Source organism: Oryx dammah, unplaced genomic scaffold (genome assembly GCF_014754425.2).
Source record: "Oryx dammah isolate SB20612 unplaced genomic scaffold, SCBI_Odam_1.1 HiC_scaffold_326, whole genome shotgun sequence".
Taxonomy (NCBI): domain Eukaryota; kingdom Metazoa; phylum Chordata; class Mammalia; order Artiodactyla; family Bovidae; genus Oryx; species Oryx dammah.
The window spans coordinates 1,760-12,629 of record NW_024070492.1 but is presented as its reverse complement, the minus strand read 5'-3'; the positions used below and the strand labels follow the sequence as shown (position 1 = coordinate 12,629).

The following is a 10,870-nucleotide window of genomic DNA, read 5'->3' as shown; positions in this document are numbered from 1 at the left end:
AAGAATGGGACAGAACTGAGCAAACATGCTGTAGGTAAATGGGGCTTTTGTGATGACTCAGTGGAAAAGAAACTTCCTCCAATACAGAAGACCTGAGTTTGATCCCTGGCTCAGAACAATCCCCTGGAGAAGAAAATGGCCACCCTCTCCAGTATTTTTGCCCAGAGAATTCCACGGGTGAGGAGCCTGGCAGGTTACAGGCCATGGAGTCGCAAAGAGCCAGAGACAGCTAAGCTGTCAAGAACATGTAGGTAAACAACTCAGTAGTGAAATCATGAACCAAAGGTAAACACGCCTTAATATATTTGTATAAGATATAGTTTAGAAAATAAATTTTAGAGTAATGCTTACCAGTCTATTAGTATTCATGTCTCACTACAGAACCATTCTAATAGTATATGTCTATATTACTACAGTCTTACTTGAAAGTTTTCCTATGGCTCTATCAGTATTTGTGATTACCTTTTTTCATTTCAACAGGTAAAATGGGCCCTTTGTTTTAATTTAATATCTCTTTGGGAAAGCAAACGTCATTGATGCATTTTACTGATATGGCAGTAACTAACGTTACAAAACTTAAACCATGTAAGCAATTACAGTCAACTAATAATCAGATGATAATTAGTTCAAATAAAGACTTACCACATTAACCAATGCGAGTACACATTGGAAAAGCATTCCTGGAAATAAAGCATTATGATAGCTGCCATCGAAAGCATGAGAACATGCTCCAATGATTTAAAAAGTGATTAATACACATGATAGTGATTTGTCACTTTCTGTACACTTATCAGAATAAATCAGCCATTTATTGTGACACAAAGGCGTACACTGCAGTGCAGACACAGTGTCCCCTGCCCTGGGAATCCTGGGTAGGAACTGGCGGCCAGGAGTTGAGCAGCTCAAAGGGGTCAGAGGCCCGTAGTGGGTAAGGGCTGCAGCTGGAGCCAGAGCCAAGAGAGAGAAGCTACCGAGTCCTTCATGATGAACTGTTTGGGGACACCTTTTCCTCTCCTTTGTGTAAGTTGATAGTTTGGGTAGTGAAGCGATGGCTGAATGTCAAAACCTTTCTGCAGGACCTTGCCAGGGGAATCAGACTCTGCCTGGGGAATTTGCACTGTCTCAAAGTTGGATGCTTGAATTCAACAAAAGAGGGAGGAGCAGCCTCCAAAAAGGGCAAGCAGTATCCTGGCTCAGAGAGAAGCCCAGAGCACAGAGAGGAAGCAGGAAAGTGAGCCACATGTTGTTGGCAGAACTTTTCACTGCTGCCCTTGTGATGGCGGAGTTTTCTGATTCAGTCTCCTCTTGTTTTATGAACTTTTTAATCCTGTGTTTCAGTCAGTAGTGGCCCATATTATTGGTAATCCATGTCTGCATGGAGAGTTTGGGTCATGGCTGAAGTTCTTCTTCAGGTCAATTATCTGATCTCTCTCTGTGCTCCCCCTCTTCATTCTCATCAATGTTGTGAACACGATTCGCTTCCAGGATTTAGCTGACCTGGCATTTGAGGGGTCAAGGAGGGAACCTCACCCATTCTCTAACAGCAGAATTACTGCTGACGTGCTCTTTAGCCTTTCACTGTAGTCTCTCTTGCTCCTCCAGGGTATGTTTGTCAGCCTTTGTACCATTCATTTTGGCCAGTTGCTTAGTCTCCTGCATACATCTCTTCTCTGTTCACTTCTGTACCCATTATATTGCTTTGAAAATTGTTGGTTCAGTAAAGGCATTGGAATGCACCAGCAGTATCAACATAGAAAGAAACTGGCCTTCCTACTTTGGACGTGGTTTACCCCTGGGTTTCCAATGTAAGATGGCAATGCGCTCTCCTGCATTGTGGCTGCCTCTTCTCTGTCCTCTTTCCTTTATTCATTATCAGTGCCAGTGAAACAAAGACACCTGGCAAGGCACATCTTTTCAACTGAATGTCTTCTTCTTGGTGGTTTTCTTAAACGGCAGAGTTTTCCACTAGATGCTCTCCTGTGTAGCTTCATTTCTGCAGAGAAGTTCCCTCACCACACCCTTCTACTGCCAGACTGAAACTGCTGCCAGCCACTAAGTTATCTGCCATCTGGAGGGGGTGGATGGGAACAGGAAGACTTCATGGGAACTCTTTTTCCTCGTTCACCACTTCCCCCTCGACCCGCTGCCCCCCAAGGAAGGTGGAGCATACCCTTTGAGGGCTCTGCCCATGTTTCCCTTATCTCTGAAGAATCCGGGGAATCCAGATTTTTGTGTTCGGTGCATGTAAGGCAGAATCTTCCTGACACCACCATGGACGTGGCGAAGACATGTGGGACAATCCTGTGAGATATTACCCTAGGAAGGAAGGTTCTGCCGTGAGCGGTAACTGACAGAGACACGTGTGGTGAGGGTGTCTGGAGTTGGGCCCTGAAGGGACAGCCGTGTAGTAGCCAGGACACTGCCCTTTCCCAAGTGGGGATGCTCAGGCTCATGCGAGCTGGCTGCAGAGCCAGATTCTGGGTCCTGCATGTAGCACGTGACCTGCTGAGACTGGGGGCTTTGGAACTCGGTGTGTCCGTTGAAAGGTTAATAGGGTAGCAGAGATGTGCCCGCAAACGGGACTCTCTACTCGGGCTGAACGTCCTTGCAAACGCGGCGCTCTGCCAAAGAGTCTGGACACGGCCTTGAGTTCGATGGTCCCTTGCAAACAAGGGAGCGTTGCCTTCTTGTGATAAGAAGGAGTAGGGGGCTTTGTACAGACTCTGCAGTAGACTGGGCTTTCACTCCCCTTTGCTGTACGGTAACATGTACGCACCTGCGCTGTGCGGAAAAGGCTTATTCATGCAGTCTGGAATTCTGCCTAGGGGGCTTTTATAATAAACCGCAGTTAGTTTTGCGCAGTTCTCTTCCTCCGGCCGGAGTGTGTGTATCGTCTGTCTCTTGCGTGTGTGTCTTGTTTTGTGTCATTTCACTCGTAGTCTCCAACATCTGGCACCCAACGTGGGGCTCGAGTGAAACCGAAAGGGTGAGTAACCCGGGGGGATTTTAAATCCATAGCAGGGGAACTTTTGGGAAAATCATGGGGAATTCCTCACCCTAGCAGGGGAACTTTCAGAAAATCATGGGGAATTCCTCATCATCATTACGGGCACAATACATGGAGTGAGTCAAAGGATTTCTCCACTCCATAGGCGTTAAAGCCTCGACTCCTCGATTGAGTGAGCTCTTTCGCTTGGTGGCGCAATATCGTCATTGGTTGCAGTATCAAACTAAGTTACAGGTAAACTCGAAGGAATGGAAAATAATTCAAAAGGAATTGAGAAAGCAACATCAGAAGGGTAATGCGATCCCTTTGAAGTTATGCACTTTGTGTAGTGCTATAACACGGGCTTTGACCTTGCTCTCTACTGATAATGAAGCTAAATCTAACGCTCCAAGGAGGGGAGAAATAATTTATGAGGATGTGTCAGACGTTGGTGGGGCTTCTGCGTCGCCCGGAGGCAAGGATACAAATGAGCCTCCTCTTGTAAATGGTGAAACATCTGATAGTTCAGAATCGGATTCGGGGGCTTCTTCGGTTTCGTCAGAGGAGGGCAAAGAGATTAGAGAAATGACCCATCTATTGCAGGAGTGGTGGAAATCCCGTAAGGAGGAGAAAAAAATCTACACCTTCTGCTCCTGCTTGTGCTTCTCTTTTCCCCACTGTGGTTACTCGGCCCGACGTGGGCAGGGAACATTGTCGGTTCTCCTTTCCTTTGTCTGTGCTTCGTGATGACGACTTGCCTGCTCCCCCTGGTGGGTTTATCGATCCTCCACAATTGTTTCCCATCCAGAGACACAGCAGAATGGCAGTGCGATAAATGTTCAATACGCTCCTTTGGAATATAAACTTTTTAAAGATCTTAAAGCTGCAGTAGCGCAGTACGGTCCTCAATCTCCCTTTCTTTTGGCTATGCTGGAATCACTGGGAAAAGGCAAATTAATCATTCCGTTAGATGGGGAATCTATTGCCCAAGCTGTCTTGGGGGGTTCTCAATGGTTGCAACTTCGTAGCTGGTGGGAAGGAGCAGCTAGAAAGCAGGCTCGGACTAGTGAGGGACAGAATCCCCCTGGTCCTCTCGAGGACAAGCTAATGGGAGAGGGCCCCTATCGGGCTTTCAGGGAACAGGCTCAGTACTCTGATCAGGACTTACAACAAGTCCACCAGGTCTTTTTACCAGCATGGCGCCGTGTGGTGCCTACTGGCCACGCCCAGCCCTCCTTTGTTAAAACAATGCACGGCCCCAGTGAGCCATATACTGATTTTCTAGCAAGATTGCGGGTAGCTGTGGAATGGGCTGTAAGGAGAGATGAGATTTCGGAGATATTATCACAAACTTTAGCATTTGAAAATGCAAAACCTGAATGCAAGCGTATGCTGGGACCCTTAAAGGGACAGGGTGCATCTATGGCTGAATATATCAGAGCCTGCTCGGGAGTAGGAGGAGCTGAGCATCAGGCTAATGTCTTCGCTACAGCCTTGGCCAAGGCTATGAGACCACCAAAGGGAGGTAACTGCTTCCATTACGGAAAACCTGGTCCTATGAAAAGAGAGTGTCAGAAATTAAAAGCTGATCCAGGTGCAATTCCTAAAGACAGATCTCTTGCTGGGAAGAATAAGATTCCTCCTGGACTTTGCCGTCGGTGTGGGAAGGGGTTTCACTGGACTGGTGAATGCAGATCTAAAACATCCAAAACGGGCAACCCGATACTGGGAAACTATCCTGCGGGCCTAAGTCCTTGGGGCCCAGGGACAATACCGGGGACTTCTCCTCCTTTGCCCTCCTGCCATCCCACCTGCCCCAACCCTGTTGCCTCCCAGCAACCGTTACGAGTCGATGCCCCATTAAAAGGACCTCAGATGATGATTTCGGACTTACGGTCTGCTACTTCAGGGAGTGCTGCTGCTGATTTGCCACTAGCTGATAATGTTCTTTTGTCACCAGGGGGAGGCATTTATAAATTAAAAACAAATGTATTTGGACCTATAGTGCCTAAAGGCACTTTTGGCTTGATATTAGGCCCGTAGCAGCGCGGCTTTGAGAGGTTTAACCATAATTCCTGGGGTAATAGACTCTGACTATGTTGGGGAAATTTTAATTACGGTCTCTACTTCTGCCACGCTTTCATTGTTAGCTGAGGAACATATTGCTCAAATACTTCTCCTCCCTTATCACCCCTTTTTGGCTCTTCCTGATGAACGAACAGGAGGATTTGGAAGTACTGGGTGACATATATTTTGGGAAATGCTTATCAAAGATTCTCGCCCTGTTCTCTCCTTGATTAGACAAGGAAACAACTTTGAGGGACTAGTAGACACGGGGGCGGATGTTTCAGTCATTTCTTCTCAACAATGGCCCCAAGATTGGGAAAAAGAAAAAAGCCGTTTAATGCTGACGGGATTGGGCTCCATTGCAGATATCTGGAAGAATACCCATCCCTTGCAATGTCAAGTCCATAATGGAAAATCAGTGTTTGTTACCTTTTATATTGTAAATATACCTATTAATATATGGGGAGGAGATCTTCTCTCTCCTCTGGGGGCTTCTGTAACCATTCCATCGGAAAACTACTAGCCACTGCTCAAATTCCTCAGGCACTCCCATTAAAATGGTTAACTAATACTCCAAAATGGGTTGAGCAGTGGCCATTACCACAAATGAAGCTCGAGGCGTTAGAACAATTAGTACAAGAACAACTCCAACTTGGTCATATAGAGCCCTCTACCTCACCCTGGAATTCTCCTCTTTTTGTTATAAAAAAGAAATCTGGAAAATGGAGAATGTTAACTGATGTACGAGAATTTAATAAATGTATTGAAGCCATGGGAGCATTGCCATTGGGACTCTCCTCCACAGCTCTTATTCTTCAGAATTGGTCCTTAATGGTGCTAGATCTTAAACACTGTTTGTTTGTTTGTTTGTTACCATTCCCCTACAGTTGCAAGATAGAGATAAATTTGCTTTTACAGTTCCTGTTCTTAATCATGCTCAGCCTGTTAAGTGCTATCAGTGGACAGTCTTAACCGCAAGGAATGATAAATAGTCCTACCTTATGCCAAGCATTCGTAGTTCGCTCTTTACAATCCCTCCATTGAGAATACCCCAATTATATTCCCTATCATTATATGGATGATCTCCTATTAGCAGCTCCTAGTATTGCTGAACGTGATAAATGCTTTTTAAAAGTACAGGAGGCTTTGAGACTATACAATTTGAAAATAGCCCCGGAAAAAATTCAAATGGACTTAGGACTTTCCTATTTCATATTTAGGGACAACATTGGAACAACGTAGCATTAGGCCCCCAAAGTTGCAAATTAGAAGAGACCATCTCAAAACCTTAAATGATTTTCAAAAGTTATTGGGAGATATTAATTGGCTACGCCTGGTACTTGGGATTCCTACTTATCAATTACGACATTTGTTTTCTACTTTAGAAGGAGATACAGCTCTGGATAGCCCCCGGACCTTAACCCCACTGGCTTTACAGAAACTTCAATATGTTGAGCAACGACTAAATGACGGCTTTTTGACTGACTTACATGCGTCTCAACTTATTTCTTTTATAATATTTCATACCCCTTATTCTCCATCTGGTGTGATTGCTCAAGAAAAAGGATTAATAGAATGGGTTTTCTTACCTAACAGTTTCCCCCCAAAACTGACTACGACTATGGATAAATTAGCCGGCCTTATACAGAAGGGTCACCATCGTAGTTTACAGTTGTCCGGATGTGAACCACACCTGATTGTTACTCACTTAACAACTGCTCAAATATCTTGATGTTTACAATTTAATGAAAACTGGCAAGTTTCTCTTGCCTCATATCCTGGTTCATTTCCTAATCATTATCTGTCATCTAAATTGACTGATTTTCTTCGGACTAACACTATGATATCTCACTGCCCAATTTCAGATGTTACAGATGCAAATAAAAATACTGCTGGATATTGGACCCCGGAAAGTTCCAAGGTTCTCCCCCACTCATTTTCTTCTCTACAGCCCGCTGAATTGTGGGCTATCTGTTTAGTTTTGCAAGATTTCCCCCAACTTCCTATTAACATTGTTTCAGATTCTCCATATGCTCTTCTCTCTTGCCTATACAGCTTCCCCATGTCTCCCTCCCACTGACCCTGAAACAGCTATTGATAAATTGTTTTACCAAGTACAACAATTGCTCTTGCCGCCTTCAGAGTTAATTTTCTTGACTCACATCCGGGCACATTCTGCCCTTCCTAGACCCTTATCATTTGGAAATGCTACGATTGATGCCTTACTTTATCCTATAGAAGCAGCGAAACAAGAACATCTCTTACAACATACCAACTCCAAAGGGTTACAAAAATCGCATGCTATTACTTGAAAACAAGCTCAAAATATTGTTCATTCTTGTTCCATGGGTGCACCCTTTGCTTTGCCATTTACCCCACCAGGTGTCAACATGAGAGGACAACAAGCAAATCAGATATGGTAAATGGATGTAATTTACATTTCTTCCTTCAGACAACAAAAATGTGTGCATCATACTGTAGATACGTGCACACATTTTCAATGGGCCACTGCATTACATTCTGAAAAGGCTGACACTACTTTGCTCATTTGTTATCTTGTTTTGCAGTTATGGGATTACCAATTGAATTGAGAACTAATAATGCACCTACTTACCAATGTGCAGAATTAGCTCACTTCTTATCTCAATACCACATAACTCACACTGTTGGTATTCCCTACAATAGTCAAGGGCAATCTATCATTAAAAGAGCTAATCATAACTTGCATAAGTATCTTGAAAAAATAAAAAAAAAAAGGTGGGGGGGAACAAGAGAGATTAAAGAAACCTAAAGACATTTTGAATAAAACCGGACTTACCCTAAATTCCTAAAGACATTTTAAATAAAACCGTACTTACCCTAAATTTTTTGAGTGTTTGGAGCAAGGGAAATCTATCAGCAGCAGAGTTGCATTTTCAAGGGAAAGAAGAAGATAAGATCTCGAATACGCCTCTTTGGTATAAAGAGAAAGAGAAAGGTCGGATCCCAGCATCATTAATATATTTGGGACGAGGGTGTGCTTTCATTTCTGTTGATAATTACAGGTTTTGGACCCCAGCAAGATTGATTAAAACCAACAATGGCTGATCGCCTTTTCAAAAATTTGAAGAGCTTACTATGCAGAGAAGCCTTACTTCCCGTACAAGGGAAGCAACACCTCCTACGTGGGGTCAGATGAAGAGGTTGACCCAGGCAGCAGAGAAGACGTTAATGAAGGCGGGGCAACCTCTGAATCCTACCAATCTTTTGCTTGCCATGATGGCGGTGGTGACATATCGGGTAATCGGTGTATCGGCAAGTAATCATACATAGTGGGCGTATATACCTAATCCCCCACTAGTAAGAGCAGTTTCCTGGGGGGAACCAGAAGAGCATGTGTGTACTAATGAGACTGCCTTCTTTCTCCCGCCAGCTTGCGGGGGAATAGAACAACTATCTCATCATAAACAACAATATAATATCAGTAATTTGACCATTGCAGTGGAAGGTATTCCTTTGTGTATAGGAGGACACCCCTTTTGTCTGTCCACCAAGGAACATTCTCATCATTCTTATAATACATGGGGTGGGGGGTAAAGTATAATAATTACCATTTTGCTACTTTTACTGTGCTTGTTTCCACCAGGGGATTTAACACCTCGACAGAACCGATAGACATTCATAATGGAAAACACATGTCGCTATGTCCTGTTAACTTTTTTGTTCTTTCTCTAGAATTTCTGGAGTGGGAACGTTGCCGAGGTCATCGACCCTTTAAAGTCCTGAATTATTCTGGGGCCATCACTGTAGATTGGAGTCCAGATCATGGGCAATTCTTAGAAAAATGGTCAAATAAATCTTTTAGGTGGCATCGTGCAAATAGCACTTTGATGGGCAATGGTAATGAAACAGTTAAATGGCACCAATTTGCACTTGTCCCTCCTCAGTTCCAATTGCAAGGATATCCACACATTCAAGGAGATATTTGGAAACTATGGGCAGTTTCTGGTAATCTCACTATCTGGTCAGGAAACTATACTTTGGACAGTGGTGACTCTTGGGGTCCATTCCATGTTAAATTCCATGTTAATAAATCTTATTCCACAATGGCATGTGTAAAATATCCTTTTGCATTGTTATATGGGAATCGGACCTGGAATGATACTGTGGGGTCTGTGTCATGTGACTATCGTAATCTAACTCAATGTGTAAATCAGTCTTGCTGGGAAGAATTTGAAAGACGAGCCTATAACTCCAATTTCTCGTTAGTAACTGTTAAGGCTCGGACAGAAGTATGGTTACCTATAAATCTGACTCGGCCACGGTCAGATTCTTTTGCTGTTTCTCATCTAGTAACCGCTGTACGGACTTTGCTACACCGATCTCGACGTATGCTTGGTGTGGTCATTGCTTCGATTCTAGCAGTCGCATCAGTAACTGCAACAGCAGCGGTGGCAGGTCTTGCGTTACACCAAGGAATTCAAACAGCTGGTTTTATTCGGGACTGGCATAAAGACCCTCATTTGCTATGGCAACAACAGCGAGATTTGGATGCACACCTTGCTACCGACGTGCTCAATCTTCAACACACCGTTTCCTAGCTTGGAGATCAAGTGGCTGTTCTATCTACACGAAGTGTGTTGAAACGTGATTGGAATTCCTCTCAGTTTTGTATAACACCTGTACCATTTAACATGAGTGAAGGATGGGATAAAGTAAAAGCACCCTTGACTGGGCATCAAAATCTCTCACTACGGAGATTACAGACCTGGAACGACAAATTTTGTCTACTTTTAGCAGGACTTTACCTGACATTACGGGGTCTGATTTGCTGAAAAGTCTTCAGAAGGGAACGAATAATTTAAATCCATTAGGGCATGTGTCCTCACTAATTGGGACTACCTTTGGGAACCCTGTGTTTATATCACTTTTCTGTTGTGTTGTTTTTCTAGTCTTCCGGCGGTGGTGGAAAGGGAAACAAATAAAGCGTGAAGCAGAGAAGATCCAGACCATGCTACACTTTATAAAAGCAAATCAAAAAGGGGGAGATGAAGGGTTAATAGGGTAGCAGAGATGTGCCTGCAGACGGGACTCGCTGCTCAGGCTGAACGTCCTTGCAAATGCGGCGTTCTGCCAAAATCTGGACACGGCCTTGAGTTCGACGGTCCCTTGCAAACAAGGGAGCATTCCCTTCTTGTGATTAAGAAGGGGTAGGGGGCTTTGTACAGACTCTGCAGTAGACTGGGCTTTCACTCCCCTTTGCTGTACGGTAACATGTATGCACCTGCGCTCTGCTGAAAAGGCTTATTCATGCAGTCTGGAATTCTGCCTACGGGGCTTTTATAATAAACCACAATTAGTTTTGCGCAGTTCTGTTCCTCCGGCCACAGTGTGTGTATCGTCTGTCTCTTGTGTGCCTGTCTTGTTTTGTGTCATTTCACTCGTAATCTCCAACAGTCTGTGAGTGAAGCAAGTCTCCCTCAATTTAGCTGTGCTTGCAGTGTGAGAGTCCTAGGTGACACTCCTAGAAACAGGATGAATTAAGTATCTTTCTCAGAATCTTCTTTCCATGGGTCAAGCCATTGCCCAGCCTCCTGTTGCTCAATGAGTTTAAGATTGCCTGTGCCTTACACTCCCGCCCCTTACCCTGGGAAAGCCTATCATTGAAAGGGCGTCTTGTCCAGTGCCCCAGTGCACCTGTGTGCTGACTTTGGGATCTTCTGTGAATTTCCACATCCACCAATCGGCGTCTCACCACGACCACACATGCTGCGCTGGAAGCTGCTTCAGGCTGCCTTCGGAAAATACGGAAATGCTCAGGGAGGAGGTGGACAGGGA

The 10,870-nt window shown here is 44.4% G+C and overlaps 1 pseudogene; it reads left to right on the top strand.

The window, feature by feature from the left end:
* Positions 1-1,025: 1,025 nt before the first annotated feature.
* Positions 1,026-1,949, top strand: LOC120859240 (annotated as a pseudogene).
* Positions 1,950-10,870: the final 8,921 nt, after the last annotated feature.